This window comes from Sander vitreus, chromosome 5, assembly GCF_031162955.1.
Source record: "Sander vitreus isolate 19-12246 chromosome 5, sanVit1, whole genome shotgun sequence".
Taxonomy (NCBI): Eukaryota; Metazoa; Chordata; class Actinopteri; order Perciformes; family Percidae; genus Sander; species Sander vitreus.
The window spans coordinates 15,304,063-15,323,805 of record NC_135859.1 but is presented as its reverse complement, the minus strand read 5'-3'; positions in this window follow the sequence as shown (position 1 = coordinate 15,323,805).

Genomic DNA, 19,743 nt, shown 5'->3' with positions numbered 1-19,743 from the left:
TAATGGATTATTTTTCATTCATCAAGCAAATATGGCAAGCCTTTACTATTATCACTTGCTCAAATGTGAGGATACGCTGCCTTTCTATGATTTATATCATTAAAAATTACATTTGAAATTAAAAAAATTAAATAAAAGACATCACCTTTAGCTCTGGGATTCGGGATGAGCATTGTTTTCTGACTGTTTTCTAATGGATTAATCACAAACAAAACAATGCTCAACAATGTAAATAAAATACAGTATCTTATATTTCACTTCAGTATTGGTAATTTATCAGGTCTTTTTACATTGTTGAAAAAAAATAATAAATAAGAAAATAAATAAGGAGAGGATGTAGAATCTGCATCCTCTCCATTCAGTTTCCTATCTTCCTGAACATGGTTTTCCCCAGGGAAAAGAAGCAGTATAGAGTTTACGGTGTGAAACCTGTCTTACTGACTGATAAACTTGGCGACATTTTGGCTGACTGACGGACTGGCCGGCTCGTTGACCAACTGACTGACTGACTGACTGACTACTGATGGATTGACTGACTAGCAGGTTTCTTAACTGGCTGGATGCCTGGAAGGCAGGCTAGCTGATGTACTCCATCATAGAGGACTGAGCTATTTTCCCATTGACTGTGGCCCCATGTAATCTGTAGGCCTGTGGTGACAATCAGAACTAAGCCCCAGCATGTTACACTCCATCACTGAAAAGCACAACTTCAGTCAGGAGAGCAAATGATCTGATCCAGAGAGCGAGAGAGAGAGAAAAGTGAGGATGAGACAAATCATCCCACTCATTTTTCCAAATGTTATTTTAGAATATGTTTTACCTCATCACTGTTTCCAGCTCTACCTCTGTATATTACACTGTGAATGCTATGTTTCTGTTAATCATTTTCCTCTTTCTCCGATCTCAGGAGGACCAAGTGAAACAGCAGGAGGAGGAAGAAGAAGAAGAGTGAAACAGATACATGCAAGAAGTTCTGGTTATTGCAGCTCTGTTTATCAGTAAAAAGACTATTCTATCCAGGGATGGAAGAAGTGCTAGGATTGTTGACTACAGTAAAAGTACTACAAAGTAAAACTACTCCATTACTAATATTGTTGCATCAATCTGAGGCAGCATTTTTCTGTTGCAGTTAGTAAAGGTGAAGCTCTTTTTCGATTACTTCGCATACAGTTTACTGCAGTGGTTTCCAACCTCGGGGACATACCCCCTCTAAAGGATCACAAGGTAAATCTGAGAGGTTGTGACATCATAAATGGGAGAGAAAGAGCAAAAAAAACAAAACTGTCTTCATTTTTTGGACTATTTACTATTGTTAAGTTTTGATATGAAATATTTGGAGCATTTTACCTTTTTTGGCCTTGAGCAGGTATTTAAATGAAACCAGGGTAATGTCCCTTTAGCGGAACTGCTAACAACTCACTGACATCTGAAACATAAGGGGCCCCCAATTAGTTACAGTTGTTTTTTAGGAGGGGTCGCACATCGAAAAGGAGTGGTAACAGCTGGTTTAAAATTTTAAAATGCACTGAATTTGAAAGAATATCATATGTTTTATCTTAATATGAAAAGTGGCTATAGCTGTGGAGTATAAAACCCAATATTTCCCTCTGAAATGAAATTGAGTAGAAGAATAAAGTGGAATTAAAATAGAAATACTATATATATATATATATATTTAAGAACAAGTGGTACTTATATTCCATACTTAAGTAAATGTTCTTAGTTACTTTCCACCACTGGTCATAAAAACAACATACCTACATCTGTCAGATAACATCACTCTTGCTGCTCCCCTCCATCTCCTTCGCTTCCTCTCTCCTTTTTCTTTCTCTCTGTCTCTCAGTCCACCCACCACTCTCAGTTTTGCATCGCCAAGCCATCTGTCTGAGGTCACCTATTCCAGTGTGTCTAGACATCGGACTCAGCACTGTCCCTTACAAACAACCCAACATGTTTACTCAAATCAGGTTAACACGCAATCTCTGTGGGCTACAGAGTGAAATCAAAATGCACCCAACAATCACACTCTTCTTCTTTGGTTTCCTCTCTCTCTCTCTCTCTCTCTCTCTCTCTCTCTCTCTCTCTCTCTCTCTCTCTCTGCTGTGTCTTCTGTCACTCATTTTACACATAAATGCATGCACACTCACACAGACAAATGATAGATGTGCCCCTTTCCAGCTTTACAACAACTGCTTTGGCAGTTTGGCAAACAGCCTTTGTTTACTGAGCCTGTCAATGGGCTATGTAATCGTATATTTCCACTGAGAGTGTCTGTTAGCAAGGACGCTAATTAGCAAACGATTAAGCTCTCACACAAAAGAGGTTCTTGAGATTAATTGCCGCTGAAGTTTACAAAAGCTTGTGGCTCAGTAAATAATTTAACATTAACAATAGTACACCTTGTCACACTGTGTTTTTGTTTGCAGATGAGTAATTGTTGGCGTCAGGACTGAGGATATATCACTGTTCAACAATGACGCTCTAAAGTGGACGGCGGAGTGCCATACATGATGATAGAATGGTGACAATGCCTGTGGCCCACTTTTATTTAATGTGATGTATTTCATTTTTCAGTCAAAATAAAAAAAAAAAAACATAACAGGTTCACTATTAGCATTAAGGTAATATGTAAACAGGCTTTGAGCTGCAAGCAGGTTGAAATATGGAAACTACCCTCTGTTATTCTACTTCACACAGCATGCAGCTGCTGTATCCTCTGCATCTTAAGATCTTTACACCGCCTCACCATCCGCACCACTTCGACCTGCGCTAAAATGGACCACGTCTGTTCCCCCTTGCAGAAAATGCTCTACCTTGAAAGACTAGAAGAAGCTGCTTTACAGTCTTGTCAGCCCTGCAAGTGCCAGACAGACACTGTATACACGGTCCCACACACAACAAAGACGAAGATACATCATATGCTGTTGCAATACACATAATCAAGGAGGAATCACATTGTCAAATGTGTGCATGCAGGCTCACACATGTACAACACAAACACATACATAGTACACAGGAGAAAATAAATAAAACTCTTTGGTCCCAGTCTCCTCTGGTCCAGGGGCGTCTTGAAACTGCCTGCTCCAAACAACATTTGCTGTTGCCTCCTCCCCCTCCTCTCTGCTGATGAAGAGGGTGTCCCAACCAGGGGTTTTGCTAACGGTGGAAGTTACAAATCCAACTCTAAGACTGGCTACACAATTTAGAAATGGCTTTCATAAGCAAAATGGCACTTCTAATATGGTCTACATAAGCAACTTGCCTCTGGGTATAATTAGATTAGCAGTGTAAATAAGAAGCAACTTACAAACTGGTCACACAGTTTATCTAACAGGAATCAACATGGAAATACTGCAGCCTCAAGATCATCCAGGCTAGGCTGTGAGATAAACTTGGCATTCAAGGAAAAAAAACATGTTTGCTTTCAACCGCTGATGCAACAGGAGAGCAAGAGATGCAAACATCCTAATAAGCATGTCTAGTAACATTCTAAGTTTTGCTGATTTACAGACATCTAAAGTTTAAGCGGTCCTGAAAATGTAGGCCCTGCTATGCCTACTCTTGATCTGTCAAGTCTCTCTGTCCTGATGCTAGTTGACTCAAAGGATAAATGCCTGTTTGCAAATAGCCTGTCTGTTCTTTGTAGGGAATCAACCAACCGATGTGTTTGACTTGAACTGCGATTCAAGAAGGAACTTATCAGAGATGCAATGATGTGTACTGTATGTGTTTTTCAGTGGTTATCTATTGCCTATTGGTCACTTTTTGACCAAAATACAGACACAGTAGCAGTGTCTATAATGGTGTTGAAAATTCTGCACATGTGGCTCTGATTCAATCATATTTGTTTTCATTTGGCTGACATACTAAAAATTGTAATAGGTTGTTCACATGCAGGCTTTCAGCTACTCTAAAATACAGAGACTTAAGAAATTAAACTTCTACATTAGAGAGAAGAGCATACCCTGTATTTGTTAGATTTGTTAGACATTTTACTATGATGGTGATTCATACAGCTATTAGGCAGCTGTTAAATGGCTTATTCCGAAAAAGGCCTCTGGCATTCCTACTAAACAGATGTTCACAAATCATACAGATGATATCACTTCATTTTGATGACTGAGTTATATGCAGTGATGCCACTAAATAAATAAAATGAGATGTGGTGTTAATGGTTATGATGCAGATGTAAATATAAACTCAAAAAGCCTTATAGCCATTGTAATCATCACTAAATAGTCAAAATGTGTCATGATGACTGAATATACCTAAGGGGGCAGAAAAGAAAAGCACCCTGATTTGAACATGCAAAAATAGACTTATGCATTGAAGATTTTACTTCTGCAGTTAATTACACTGGTGAGATGAAACAGCATTTCATCCTGGGACTGAAAAGATAAAAAACAGCAGTTTAGCCGGGGTGGAAAACTCCATCACAATTAGATGTATGCACAGCCTTTTTCTGAATTCTGGGCAGCTTTTCCATCGGTGAAATTCCTGATGATCTGAGCGAGGTTGAGCGTGTGCTGGGTGCTGATGTGACTAACAGAACACTCCAGCAGCGGAGCGCCGGTTGGGCTGCTGCAGAGGACTCTGGGTAATAAGGCTGCAGATGAGTGCTACCAAAAAAACAAAATGGGAGCGTGGGGAATGGATGTGTGTGTATGTGTGCATGTGTGTGCATGTGGGCAAAAGAAACAACACTTCTTATGCCGCCAGCCAAAAGCACACTCTCTGATCTGCAATAATGGGATGACCCTGAGCCAGACTTCTCCAAAGATGCTTAAATGAAAGAACAGACAGTCCTGTGGGCATTCTTCAGGTGGTACACACACACACACACACACACACACACACACTTAACGTAAGTTAACAGAAGTGGGGGACTTTTTATGCTGTACGTACTGTACATGAGGTGTAGTGCAAGTAGTGCAAAATGAAATGCTAATTATACTGTAAGGTTAAAGTGCAGTTATGGATACATTTTTAAGAGGATGAAATGTGTATGAGTAGAGTCAATATTTAAAAATAAAAAAATCTAAAGCTGCTATAATCAATATTTTTATATTACCAACAGATCAAATGACTACTTACATGTAAAAGGGGATGCTCGGCAATGAAACCAGTCCACAATGTTGGTTCAATGTGGCGGACTCCGAGGAAGAAGACCCGCTCCATATGTAGATGTAAATGATTCATTCTAAGGTTACGAAAACACAATTGTTATTTTTTAAGGGGATTATACACTGATGAAAACATACGTATTAGTATTATATTCCATTGATGCCAATAGATAACCATACATCCTATACACTGAACCTTTAATGTAATCTGCAAAAGTAACAAGCATTTTTGCGAGGTTTGATGAAACTGATTACAAAATAATGTATCTTTAATATTGTCATATGCATGTAAATCTGTCATAATTGCGATTAAAAGCATAAATCTGAGATAACCGAAAATAACATATTTAATGGGCTGATGCATTTTACATCAATGTGTCGACATTTTTAATGTTATTTTACAATAACAATAGCAGCACTAATTGATTCTCACTCAGAAGCTGTATACTGGCTAGGACGCAGAGGTTCTAACCTGGGTTAAAGTGTCCTCTATCTGGATACACCTCTCAACCTCATCCCTTTTCTAAGCCTAGATGATAAATGGTCCTGCATCAAGGTCAGGACAGAGGTTGTGTGCCCATATTAACTACCCTCTTCCACTGATAGACTGTCAGACCCTTTGCGCCTGGAAGCCTCCCGTTGGCCCTGATGTAAACAACTGCAGCAACAGTGGCTGTGTTGAGAGACAGGAGGGGAGAGTGGTCCCAAACATACATCATGTGACAAAATATATATCACAGGCAGTTTCCTGGAAAAAGGGCATTTTCAGTTTTTATTACAACCTGTCTTTTATGGTGTTTTAGTGCCTCATAATGCGATCAAGCTGCATTCCCCTTAAACAGGAAATGAGAACAAGTTGAGCAAGAGTCAGGTGGACTACAGCGGTTTAAAGGGATGGCGTCTCTTTCTTCACTGGGTCATAAAGTGGAGTTAAGAGGGGAGATCAACTGGATTTGATTTCAAGGATCACTGTCATAGGCTGGAAGATTTGTTTTGAAACAGACGGACAGCTCAAGGCAAATATCTGACCCAGCTTTGACAGACAACTCTCTAATTCTCCAGTAGCAATGCTTCAAGTTGGGACTTTAAAGCATGGGGTGCATGTTTTTTGCACTTGCATTTTTGTGTTTGTAGGAAGACACACACAATCAGTGCAGTCCAGGGAGTTAATGAATAATTCTTTATTTTATACCTTTTCTAACATTTCACATTGACTGGCATGGGTGGACAGTTGCACAGACACATCTTACATCTGTAGGTTTTTTGTTTTTGAGTGACATGTCTTAACAACTATGAGATGGACTGCCATGAAATATGGTACAGAATCCTCATGACTTCACCTGTATTGCCACCATGAGGTTGACTTGACAGTGAAATGTTGGATGGATTGTAATTGCATTTCATACACACATTAATGTTCCCCTCAGGATGACTTGTAATCACTTTGGTGACCCCATAACTTTCCATCTAGCACCACCATCCATCATTTTAAAATGTCTATTTGTCCATTACGTTTGTTTATGACCAAATACCTGAAAAGCTCAGTTGTAGCTACTTTGTGTTTAATGCTAACAAATGTAGCATGCTAACAGATGAGCGTGGTAAATATTACCAGTTAGCAGTTAGCAGTGTCACAGTTAGCATGTTAGCATGGTGACATTAGCATTTAGTCGTATTGTATGTGGGCATCTCAAATCTTAAAGCACACAGATTCATGTAGCCAATCAGGAGCAAGTGCAGAGTAGGGAGCTTTGCTGCCAAGGCAAATTATTGTCATGTTAATGCAAAAAAGATAAAAAATATAGGCTACTCAAAATAAATGAGGTCTTCTTCTGTGAGATCAGCATCAGGAAAATAAATTCTTTATTTCATACATTACATTACATCACAGTTCACATTACATTTATTTGAAAGGTCCATTTTACATATAAGCTTAAGTGGGCAATAATAATATCCGGGGAAAGAGTGTAAAATTTAAAGTAACAGTTAAGAGTTACACAATGCCTGAAATCATACCAGTATGTCTGTGAATCAACATCTTTCTCTCTCTCTCTCTCTCTCTCTCACACGTCATACCATTCATTAACTGTTCTATTTTAAATGCTAAACACTCATAGTCAAATACAGATTTGTCTCAAAGTATCAATTATATTTCACAAAAATCCTAATCCAACAGCGACATACTGCATGCTCTCCATGGACAAAATACCCGCTGCAGACACCAACAGAAGTGCCAAATCATAACATTTTGTTCAAAGCTTACAGTAGAGCCAATTGAAAGAGAAGAGTGAGCGCCTGTGTCTTCATGCTCCACAGCCTGCTTTAAAAGAGAGAGTGTGGCTCTGTTCCTGGTTGAGGTCTTTGGAAGGTGAACGATAATTGCTGAGGGAGGATTTAGCCTGATGATGGAACAAAGCACCTCTTTTGTTTGACTGAGGTAACTCTTATACTCTGAGATGGAGCACTACTTTGAACATGAACTTAGACATGAATATAACATGTGGGTTGGCGGTTCCACTTTGTGTTAGTGTGTCGGGGTGTTTGTGTGTTAACCACAGGGAGAGAAACAGACTGACTGACAGAGAGAGACACTAGATTTGTAGACTATATTTCGAGATTGCATACTGTTCCTGACTCATTAGCTGTAGTATTGACCCTGTGGTAATGACATCATGGTGGCAGTATTAGCTTTTAAAGTCTGGCCGCAGAGTGAGTTAACTATAATGCTCTTTTAAAAAAGGATTCTTTCACTGTGACTTCATCATGTGGTAACATTTTTAAGGCAAAAAAGGTCATCTCCTATTGTTACTTATATATAGCAGTTAATGGATGGACAGACTGTTACTGAATTAACATACAGACAGACATGGATTTAGAATAATAGAGATACTCAAAATCTCACACACTCAACAGATGAAACACAGAAAGATTATAAATGCTGTGCTATTCTGAAAGAAAACCGTTTTACATACTTTACATAAAAAGGAAAGAAGCAGAGAAAGAAAAGAAACAATGGAGGATGTGAAACATTGGGAGGCATGACGGTTTTACAGCAACTAAAATCTTTTCCTGGTAGTACATGAACATGTCTGAGTGTTGATCAGAGGGTGACAAAGATCTTGGCTCTGCCTGGTTGTCGGGTCTTTCAACACCCCTCTACAGCCCTGACTGGCATTGTTTGTGGGGAAGAAAGCTATCAGAGGATCTGCACAAGATTAGGGTAGCCAACTGTTCCCTCTGTGGCTTCCTGTTTGGCTGCAGGAATTCTTTTAGTGGCTGCGAGGAGAAAAAAAAGTACATAACTGCACAAATCTGACATAGTTAACCCTTTCCTCTTAACATACTCCTTATTGAATCCTACTTGAATATTTAAACACAAGATAGTATAGTGTTTTACTTTGGGTATCAAAAGATGCTTCATTCTGAACTAGAATGTTTCCATCAGTGAGACATTAAGGTTCCTGCACATCTTGGATAAAGGAATAGTTTAATGTTTTGGGAAATGCACTTTGGCCTATCTCTTTTCTTGTCAAGAGTTAAATAGGAAAATTGATAGCACTCTTACAGTAAATATGAGGTTACCACAAGCAGACGGTTAGCTTAACTTAGCATAAAGACTGAAAACAGGGGAAAACGATTGCTTCTGTCTGAAGGTAAATGTAAAAACGACTTAAAAAACCTGAACACCGCTGTAGGGTGTCCGTACGGAAGCGTATTACATTCACCATAGAAAAAAAAAAATGTAGACACCTTAGTATTACATTCACAATAGAAAAAAAAATGTAGACAATTATCTCGTAATTACGAGATCCTGATCTTGTAATTTTGAGAAAAGATCTCGTAATTAAGAGATCATTTTAAACACCTGGAATATCTAGCTAGTTGGCAGTAGGCCATGGCGCAGTGATGAACTGTACCACCGAGAGGTAACATTAAATTCAGCTGGGTTAAGTTAGCGTGATACTTCTTATGTAACTTTATAGATGGTATTAGTTAATGGACATATTTGTTCAACTGATCCTGCAGAAACACTACAATGTCACAGTCCAACAGATCAGAATGGGCTTTCCGCCGGAACAACCGCAAAGTCCTGAGGTGCCTGTGCAAAGTCGACAAACTGATAACAATCCCATCTATAGTACTTAAAGACATTAGCATCGTCCAATGTCTCAAACCCAAACCAAAATAAAAACAGATTAAACTAAACAGGTGAGACGTGCTTCTCCGGGAGCCATCACCTTATCGTGGTGGAGAGGTTTGTGTGTCCCTATGAACCTGAGGGCTGTGTTGTCTGGAGCTTTGTGCTCCTGGTAGGGTCTCCCAAGGCAAAGTGGTCTCAGGTGAGGGGCCAGACAAAGAATGGTTCAAAAATCCTATGAAACATCGAGGAAGGGATGAAGTGACCCTGCCCGGAGGAAGCCCGGGGCCCCCGTCTGAAGCCAGGCCCAGATGGAGGGCTCATCAGCGAGCGTCTGGTGGCCGGGTTTGCCACGGAGCCCGGACGGGCACAGCCCGAAAAAGCTACGTGGCGGACATCTCTCCATCCCATGGGCCCACCACCTGTGGGAGGAACCGCTGGGGTCGGGTGCGCTGCCACATGGGTGGCAGTGAAGGTCAGGGGCCTCGACGGACCAGATCCGGGCAGCAGAGGCTGGCTCTGGGGATGTGGAATGTCACCTCTCTGTGGGGGAAGGAGCCGGAACTTGTGCGGGAGGTGGAGCGCTACCGGTTAGATCTGGTGGGGCTTACCTCTACGCACAGTCTTGGTTCTGGAACCATACTCCTGGATAGGGGTTGGACTCTTTTCTTCTCCGGAGTTGCCCAGGGTGTGAGGCGCCGGGCGGGTGTGGGGATACTCACAAGCCCCCGGCTGAGCGCCGCTATGTTGGAGTTTAACCTAGTGGACGAGAGGGTCGCCTCCCTACGCCTGCGGGTTGTGGGGGGGAAAAACTCTGACTGTTGTTTGTGCATATGCACCAAACAGAAACAGAGTTTGGAGTATTCAGCCTTCTTGGAGACCTTGAGTGGAGTCCTGCATGGGGCTCAGTCGGGGACTCCATAGTTCTGCTGGTGGACTTCAACGCGCACGTGGGTAATGATGGAGACACATGGAGAGGCGTGATTGGGAGGAACGGCCTCCCTGATCTAAACCAGAGTGGTTGTTTGTTGTTGGACTTCTGTGCTAGTCATGGATTGTCTATAACGAACACCATGTTCGAACATAGGGATGCTCATAAGTGTACTTGGTACCAGAGCACCCTAGGCCAAAGGTCAATGATCGATTTTATAATCGTTTCATCTGATCTGAGGCCGTATGTTTTTGGACACTCGGGTGAAGAGAGGGGCGGAGCTGTCAACCGATCACCATCTGGTGGTGAGTTGGGTCAGGGGGGTGGGGAAGACTCTGGACAGACCTGGTAAGCCCAAAGCGGGTAGTGCGGGTAAATTGGGAACGTCTGGAGGCGGCCCCTGTCCGACAGACTTTCAACTCACACCTCCGGCGGAGCTTTTCGTGCATCCCTGTGGAGGCTGGGGGCATTGAACCCGAGTGGACAATGTTCAAAGTTTCCATTGCTGAAGCTGCGGTGAGGAGCTGTGGTCTTAGGGTCTTAGGTGCCTCAAGGGGCGGTAACCCACGAACACCGTGGTGGACACCGGTGGTCAGGGAAGCCGTCCGACTGAAGAAGGAGTCTTTCCGGGATATGTTATCCCAGAGCGACTCCGGAGGCAGTTGCAAGGTACCGAAGGGCCCGAAGGGCTGCAGCCTCTGCCGTGAAAGAGGCAAAGCAGCGTGTGTGGGAGAAGTTTGGAGAAGACATGGAGAAGGACTTTCGGTCGGCACCAAGGTACTTCTGGAAAACCGTTCGCCACCTCAGGAGGGGGAAGCAGGGGAACCATCCAAGCTGTGTACAGTAAGGATGGGACGCTGTTGACCTCAACTGAGGAGGTACTAGGGCGGTGGAAGGAGCACTTTGAGGAACTCCTAAATCCGACTAATACGCCCTCTATGGTAGAGGCAGAGCTGGAGGATGAGGGGGGATTGGCATCAATTTCCCTGGTGGAGGTTGCTGAGGTAGTTAAACAACTCCACAGTGGCAAAGCCCCAGGAATTGATGAGATCCGTCCAGAAATGCTTAAAGCTCTGGGTGTGGAGGGGTTGTCTTGGTTGACACGCCTCTTCAACATTGCGTGGAAGTCTGGGACGGTGCCTAAGGAGTGGCAGACCGGGGTGGTGGTTCCCCTTTTTAAAAAGGGGGACCAGAGGGTGTGTGCCAATTACAGGGGTATCACACTTCTCAGCCTCCCCGGTAAAGTCTACTCCAAGGTGCTGGAAAGGAGCGTTCGGTCGATAGTCGAATCTCAGGTTGAAGAGGAACAATGCGGATTCCGTCCTGGTTGTGGAACAACGAACCAGATCTTTACTCTCGCAAGGATCCTGGAGGGAGCCTGGGAGTATGCCCAACCAGTCTACATGTGTTTTGTGGATCTGGAGAAGGCCTATGACCGGGTGCCCCGGGAGATACTGTGGGAGGTGCTGCGGGAGTACGGGGTGAGGGGGTCCCTTCTCAGGGCCATCCAATCTCTGTACGACCAAAGCGAGAGCTGTGTCTGGGTTCTCGGCAGTAAGTCGGACTCGTTTCAGGTGAGAGTTGGCCTCCGCCAGGGCTGCGCTTTGTCACCAATCCTGTTTGTAGTATTTATGGACAGGATATCGAGGCGTAGTCGGGGTGGAGAGGGGTTGCAGTTCGGTGGGCTGGGGATCTCATCGCTGCTTTTTGCAGATGATGTGGTCCTGATGGCATCATCGGCCTGTGACCTTCAGCACTCACTGGATCGGTTCGCAGCCGAGTGTGAAGCGACTGGGATGAGGATCAGCACCTCTAAAATGGAGGCCATGGTTCTCAGCAGGAAACCGATGGAGTGCCTTCTCCAGGTAGGGAATGAGTCCTTACCCCAAGTGAAGGAGTTCAAGTACCTTGGGGTCTTGTTCGCGAGTGAGGGGACAATGGAGCGGGAGTTTGGTCGGAAAATCGGCACAGCAGGTGCGGTATTACATTCAATTTATCGCACCGTTGTGACAAAAAGAGAGCTGAGCCAGAAGGCAAAGCTCTCAATCTACCGGTCAGTTTTTGTTCCTACCCTCACCTATGGTCATGAAGGCTGGGTCATGACCGAAAGAACAAGATCCAGGGTACAAGCGGCCGAAATGGGTTTCCTCAGGAGGGTAGCTGGCGTCTCCCTTAGAGATAGGGTGAGAAGCTCAGTTATCCGTGAGGAGCTCGGAGTAGAGCCGCTGCTCCTTTGCGTCGAAAGGAGCCAGTTGAGGTGGTTCGGCCATCTGGTAAGGATGCCCCCTGGGCGCCTCCCTAGGGAGGTGTTCCAGGCACGTCCAGCTGGGAGGAGGCCTCGGGGGAGACCCAGGACTAGGTGGAGGGATTATATCTCTAACCTGGCCTGGTCCTCTGCTGGAGCTGCTACCCCCGCGACCCGACCCCGGATAAGCGGAAGAAGATGGATGGATGGATGGAGGTGAGACGTGTGTTGTAATGAATCAACTGTAATACCTAGTAAAGACCAGCAGAGGGTGTCTAGGTATATGACCATGGTGTATGTTGGTATTAAGGGAGACGAAGAAGAGTAGCTACAAGCTAGGTTTTGGCAAGGGGGTAAGCTTCTCCTCAGACCGCGAACCTCCTATGGCGCCATTTTGATGCTAATAAGCCATCACCTCACGTTAGCATTCCACTGACTGCCATTCATTTTGACGTCACGTTGACAGCGAATAACGTTTAAAGACTCTATTTGTCCATTGTTTATTTCTAAAGAAACACGACAATGTATAAAAGGCTCCATTACCTTGTACCTCACGTTATGGCTCCGTACCAGACGTTTTTGTAAAAATAGGCTAATGATTGTGTCATAACCACGTGACTTACTGTCGCATAGTAGAGGAATTACCGTATAGTACAGGAGAAGCTCGCAGGCAGTTTCGCCTCACATTAGCTGTTTAAGTGTAATTACTAATGTTAACTAGCATTTTAGTTAGCAATAATTAGCCTGTGTCTTTGTTATCTCATTACATATACCTACTCTCTCCGTCTCTGCAATATTCGGAATGATTGAGATTTCTCTTGGCACAGCTACCAGAAGACTTACAACTTTCAGACACGTTGCTCACGGCACATTTACGTCATCTCTCTCAGTTGGAGGCTGCGCGGTAACACTAGCCATCACCGGAAAAGTGCTTCTAATGGCCTTCACTGGTCTCCGTCCAGAGCAACGGGATCTGTTGGTCCGTTATATATATGTCAATGGGTTTTGGTGATGATGTTGGTTTGTACATTAAAGTTTGAGCACAAGCTCATTGTGGATTAAAAACCATGTCTCATCTTTAACCCTTGTGTTGACTTCGGGTCACATTTTTGTTTTATATCAGAAAATATGGGACGTAGAAATAAGCGCTGAAAATTTGTAGAAGAAAGATTTAGAAATTGAAAATGTTGGAAAAAGCAAAAACAAACTGCGAAAAAAAGGCGTCAAAAACGACAAAAAAAGCAGCTAGCCTGAAAGCTTCACACAAGAGAGCTGTTTTCTGTTGTTGTGAAAATGCATTCATCTCATAACTACGAGATCTTTTCTCATAAATACGAGATCTTTTCTCAAAATTACGAGATCCTAATCTCATAATTACGAGATCTTTTCTCAAAATTACGAGATCAGGATCTCGTTATTACGAGATAAGGTTTCTACATTTTATTTTCTATGTTGAATGTAATACGCTTCCATATGTCCGGACTTTGAGATCGAGGAAGATTTATTGAGATGCCAGATGAATGACAATTAGAACATGATGTTGACTATGAAGTTGTATGTGAAGTTACATGTGATCTTTTCTACTGTAACAAAAAAACACCTCCCGGCACCTCTACTACCTTACTAATGAGCACTATTTGTCGTTTTTGTTTCATGAAAAATCGGAAAAAATAGGCAAGTTGCTATTATTTTTCGAGGCTATATCCTGTCCTGTTGTCACCATGAGGTTGCTAGGCAACCAGAGGAGACTCCTGGGAAGTCATTGCTCCCAGCCATGAAATAGACCGACACATAACCCCCATAAACAGTGTTTTTGTATGAAAAAAACAACAATTATACATGATGTGCTTATGCATGACTGCTTACACACAAAATCTTTTCATGTCACACGATTTTTGAAACCTCTCACTCAAAGTGCAAAATTACACAGCAAATCTCCAAAATCATAAGCTATTTCTCAGTCTTTCACTCAGTTTTCAATTGCATAAAACACTTTTTTCACTACACACAATTCTCTACCTAAGACACAAAAATCTAACAGGAAGTGACTTGCTTTCCTTTCTAAACACAACCAATCAAAATGCTACACTTATTCACCAGGGCACACACACTCTCCTCACATGTGCAAACACATTATGTCATAACTGAACACTAACCAACCACTGCTTTAGTATAGGCCTATACAGAGGTCAAAGGTCAGATTACCTGTTTTGAACAATGGATGCCAACAATAGACAGAGAGCAAGGGGAGGAGGAGGGAGAGACAGGGGACGACAACAAGGAGGAGGGGGAGGGAAGAAGACGAAGGAGAGCCATCTCTGATGAGATCAGGGCCACACTTATTCATCATGTGATCAACCACAGGTTGACCAATGAGAGAAGCCCATCTTGAGTAGCTTTACAATGGCGTCCATACGGCATGCAGCTATCTAATAACTATTTCAACATTACAAATCAATCAGACTTTGTTTGTGCATACAATCACCCCCCCCACCACCACGACACACAAGCACACACAAACACAGACAACACGCACGCACACACACACACACACACACACACACACACACACACACACACATTCTTTATTCTAAAAATGATACCTTTGGTTTCCATGTTTGTACTTTTGTTTTCTTGTTTCATGCTACTGTATACAACACTGTGCTACTCTTACAAACATGATGTTTTGTCCAATAAATATTTTCTGTTTTACTGTAACATTGCATTGTTGTTTACAATGCACTTTTCAACCACTCTCAGCAGATTACTTTCACTCTAGAACATTGTAGATATAGGCCTATGAAAGACAAAGGAGCTTTAGATTTAAAACAACAGTGTACATCCAAAAACAGCTATATCCAAAAATGTACTATTATGAAAAAAGTGTTTGCCATTTGATGCAAATGCTTCATTTTGAGATGTGTTTTTGGTATTTTGAATGCAGTGTTTCATTTTGAAGGATGTACGGCATTTTGCATTTTGTGTGTGCAGTTTGGGGAATTGTGTGTAGAGTTTTGAAAAAAGGAGACATAGTTTTGAAAACGTGTGTAAGCAGTTGGAAAAAACTGTAATTGTTTGCTTAAGAGGTGCAGGTAGCCAGCAGTCTTTTTCTTTCGGACAGAGCCATGCTAGCGGTTTCCCCCTGTTTCCATTCATTATTCTAAGCTAAGCTGGTAGCTTCATAGCTATTACAGTAAACGGGCCAGAGAGAAATATCAATATTCTCATCAATCCCTTGGCAATAAAGCAAATAAGGTTAATTCTCAAAATGTCAAACTATTCATTTATGTACTAAGCGAAAGCTCTCAAATGTATTTATTGTGAGTAGTTATTCTGTGAGACACAGCATTACTCAATCAGCAGAGTCTCTCACTTTCTGTCATTCAAATCAGCCTACTCTATTTTATATATATTTTTTCCTTTCCAAAACCATTTTACTGCAGTGCACCCATCCTCTTGCTGTCTCTCTTCTGCCTGTTATTTTTATCCATAATCTCTTTTACCTCCTTTCCTGTCACTCTTTTCAGCCCTCCTGTTCCTCTCCCGTCTCCCTCTTCCTTCACTTTCCCCACTCATTTTCAACTCCATACACCTTCTCCTCCTCTTCTCCTTTCTCTCTATCTAAATTGCAAATGGCAGCAGTGCCGACTGCCAGAGGAGCTCCTCAATGTCATTAGAGCTGACCCTGTGGATTAACTAGAGGAGAGAGGCGGTGTGTAGAAACTACAGATCAATAACGCGTCTTATCCTCTGGGTTCTTTTACTTCACTTTGGATTTAGATCTGATGAGGTGAAATGTCTACTCTGTTCCTGTACAACAAACAATAGGGTTATACCTGGGTGACATAGTGAAAATATGAATTGTTACGCAAAGATTGATTAAGGGGTGAAAGAAATGACAGGAATTGAGCTCATATGAAGATTTGACAGGTACAGAAACACTGACGATGGGGGAAACATGTTGCACACACCAGCTGCCTCTTTATGGGAGCTGACTGTTAAAGAGATTGAGAAAGTCAATGGAAATATTGTTTCCAAATCCATTTGGTAAGAAGAAATTAACCAAGACACAGAAAAATAAAGTCAAACCCCACCAGTACTGGACACGGCTAGATCAAAATACCCCCGCTGCTGTCTGGATGATCCAGTTAACAACGTGATGTGATATCTATGAGATAAAGAGATAGATGGAAGAGATAGACGTGTGTGTGTGTGTGTGTGTGTGTGTGTGTGTGTGTGTGTGTATGCAGCCGTCATACTGTGTGTGGTTGGTTTACCGAGTTGGCAGGCAAAGTCAAGTCACTGTGAGCTCAACTAAACCTGATAGGTGCCCTTATCAGAGACAGCTAAAGCCAAAGCCTATTATAAATGGTCGTGTGTGTGAGTGCAGTCGGCCAAAGTTACTCACACACATTAATGTCCAGCATGTAGATCCGCATCAAAAGATCATGTTGCTAAGACTCTTACTTGATAGCAAAATGTGCCAAACACTCATCTACATCAGACTTCCACATTTACAACAACCAGCCGCCTTTCACAAAACCATGCTACCCATTACCTCTCAGGAGCCAATGTTCTCACAGCACAAAAACAAAAGATTCACTACTTCAGGACTTCATCATGTCACACTATAACATAACAACTCAGTCAAAGATTTGTTATTTGACATAAAATCAGCTATGGAGGCATAAAGGCAACACAAAATATCATCACACAATGTATTATTTCAAGTTGTCAATTGTTTCTTATAATTACGCTGCCCTTATTAATGAATGCAAGTAAAGTAAATGCAAAATAAGTTATGTGTAGACAATAAGATGCATTGTGCAGCTCTTTTTTGTCGACCTGTCAAACATAGGCTTTTGACACTGTTGATCGCCTCACAGTCCTACAAAGACCATCAGATATTGGCATGGACTTAAACACTGACGTAGTTTAGCAACTATCAGATGTACAAAAGCAGGTCATATTAAATGTGAGTTTTTTCCAGTGACTTGGGGCGTTCCACGGGGTTCCACCCTAGTTACAGTATTATTCACCATGTATATTAATAACGTTGGCATGTCCATCAATGCATGTCATTTTTATTTTTGTTTTATGCATTCAGCAAGCTCTATCCAGTCAGCCATAATCTACAACTCTCACTGTATGCTCTATTTAACCTTAAACTTGTTTTAAAGGTCCCATTTTGTAGAAAGTAAGATATGCATGTTTTTTTGTATTATAATGCAGGCCAAGGTGCTGTATTAATACTGTGAAAGTATAAAAACTCTTAATTCATAGAGAAATGCACACAAAACATATTCAGAAACTGTGCCTTTAAACGAACCGTTAGGACTTCTGTGCAGTTGTGATGTCACATCTTTAACACATATAGGTAAAAAGTGCAGCAACAGTATCATTACAGTCATCGATAGGGAATTAAAAACTATAGTTAGAGGTTCTATAGATTTTAGGTGTGATTACATATGTGTAGGTTTATTCCTTGTTATACACATGCCAAGGATATTTCAGAAAGCATTTATTTATAATTTCTCATGCTGTTGTCTATATAAATGTATATATATATATATATATATATATATATATATATATATATATATTTTTTTTTTTTTTTTACTATTCTATTTCTGTCATATCATTAGTATTCATTTTTATGTAATTTCACTTTTCTCTGTACTCAGGTCTCACTTGTAAATAAGATCTCGATCTCAATGTGACTTCCTGAGTAAATAATGTATATAAATATATATCAATAGGCTTAACTTTCCAGGAGTGTTACGAGTAATACTTAACAACATCTCAGCAAAACAGCTGGAATGTTGATTTCTTGTAAATGCCGCTATCTGGGTCTCCCTGTACCATTGCGCCAATAAATTCCTTCCACTGTTTAAAAGCCTGAATGTTAAGTCTTTGTGTAGCTAATGGACAGTTAGATTAAATAACAGATGAAGATGATTAAAGTTTGTTGATTGAAGCGACCTCAGCTTTGAGCTGTTTCTGTCTGTCTGTGCAACATAAGATTCTGACCCAAATATCACAAACTGTCGTGACAAACATTTAACTTAATAGATTCCCACACAAACTTCCACTTAGCAAACAGAAAATGAACCATAAAACAATGGATGGTTTTACAAACTTTGTACCAGAGGTTTGGTGAAATGGAAATAGTTCCAAAATAACTTCCTAAAGTTCTTAAGCAGAATTCTTTCAAAGTAAAGTTACTACTGATAGCGCTGTGTATCTATTGTCTGTGTGGTTTAGTGTTTACAAAATCCCATCCTGTGTCTGTGAGTTTCAACATACAGTAGAGCCGTGCCACCCTTTGGTGGGTCTAGTATAGCCTAGTAAGCAATGCACGGCTTCTATACATCTGTAACAGCCCAAATATAATCTCTGACAAGTCATTTTTACAATATGTTGTGCCTCACTACACTCCAAAGAAAATCTCATACTTTAGAGGAAACTGCTGGCAGGTCTATTCCCCTCTCAAATAGAGCGAGACAGCAGGGATGAAAAGATATGTGGTCAAGTTAACTTGTGCCAGGAGTTTTTATATGCCTTATGCTGTCAGTTTTAATGGGTATTTAGCAGCATTTTATGGCTGCATTGTGCACTGTAAACCTATCAAAGTGCTGTTAAACCACTTGTTATTAAAGCATCACAAAGATTATGTTTAAAATGCCACCGTGAAGCTTTTTCCGAGAGTAGTTGTAAAATAATTGATCTGCATCTTGAAGAGACATGACATTTGTAATGACAAGTTATGTTGTTAGAAAGTTCTGTATAGTCATGGTTTATACTGTATAAAGCATAGTGGGCATCAGAATAAGGTATTGAGTGCCATCTAGTGGTTAAATGAGTACTGGGTCAGCTCACCCACATTTTAAAAATCATATTTTCTCATTTTACATAGTGTTACCAAGGTATGCCTTGCCATATAGCTTTTATTTTATTTTCACATTTTTTTCATCTCTGACATGCCAATAAAATCTTAATGTATATTTGTTTGTGGTACTGAAAGCATTGGAAAAAATGCTGTGAGTAAAATTCTGAAACAATGTCCCCAATCCTCAAACCTCACTGGACAGTTTTGGAACTTCTTTCTACAAAAAAAAATGTCCCTATGGAAATGGTAGACAGGATGTAATGTGGGTTATTATAAAAATGTTTGAGCAAGAGATAAGACAATATGTTTTTTGTGATTGGGGTAAACAAACTCAACACTCCATTCTTAAACCACAACAATTACATTTTTTTTCTCCATCAAAAGCAGATAAAAGTCCATTGTTCTGACTGATCGCAG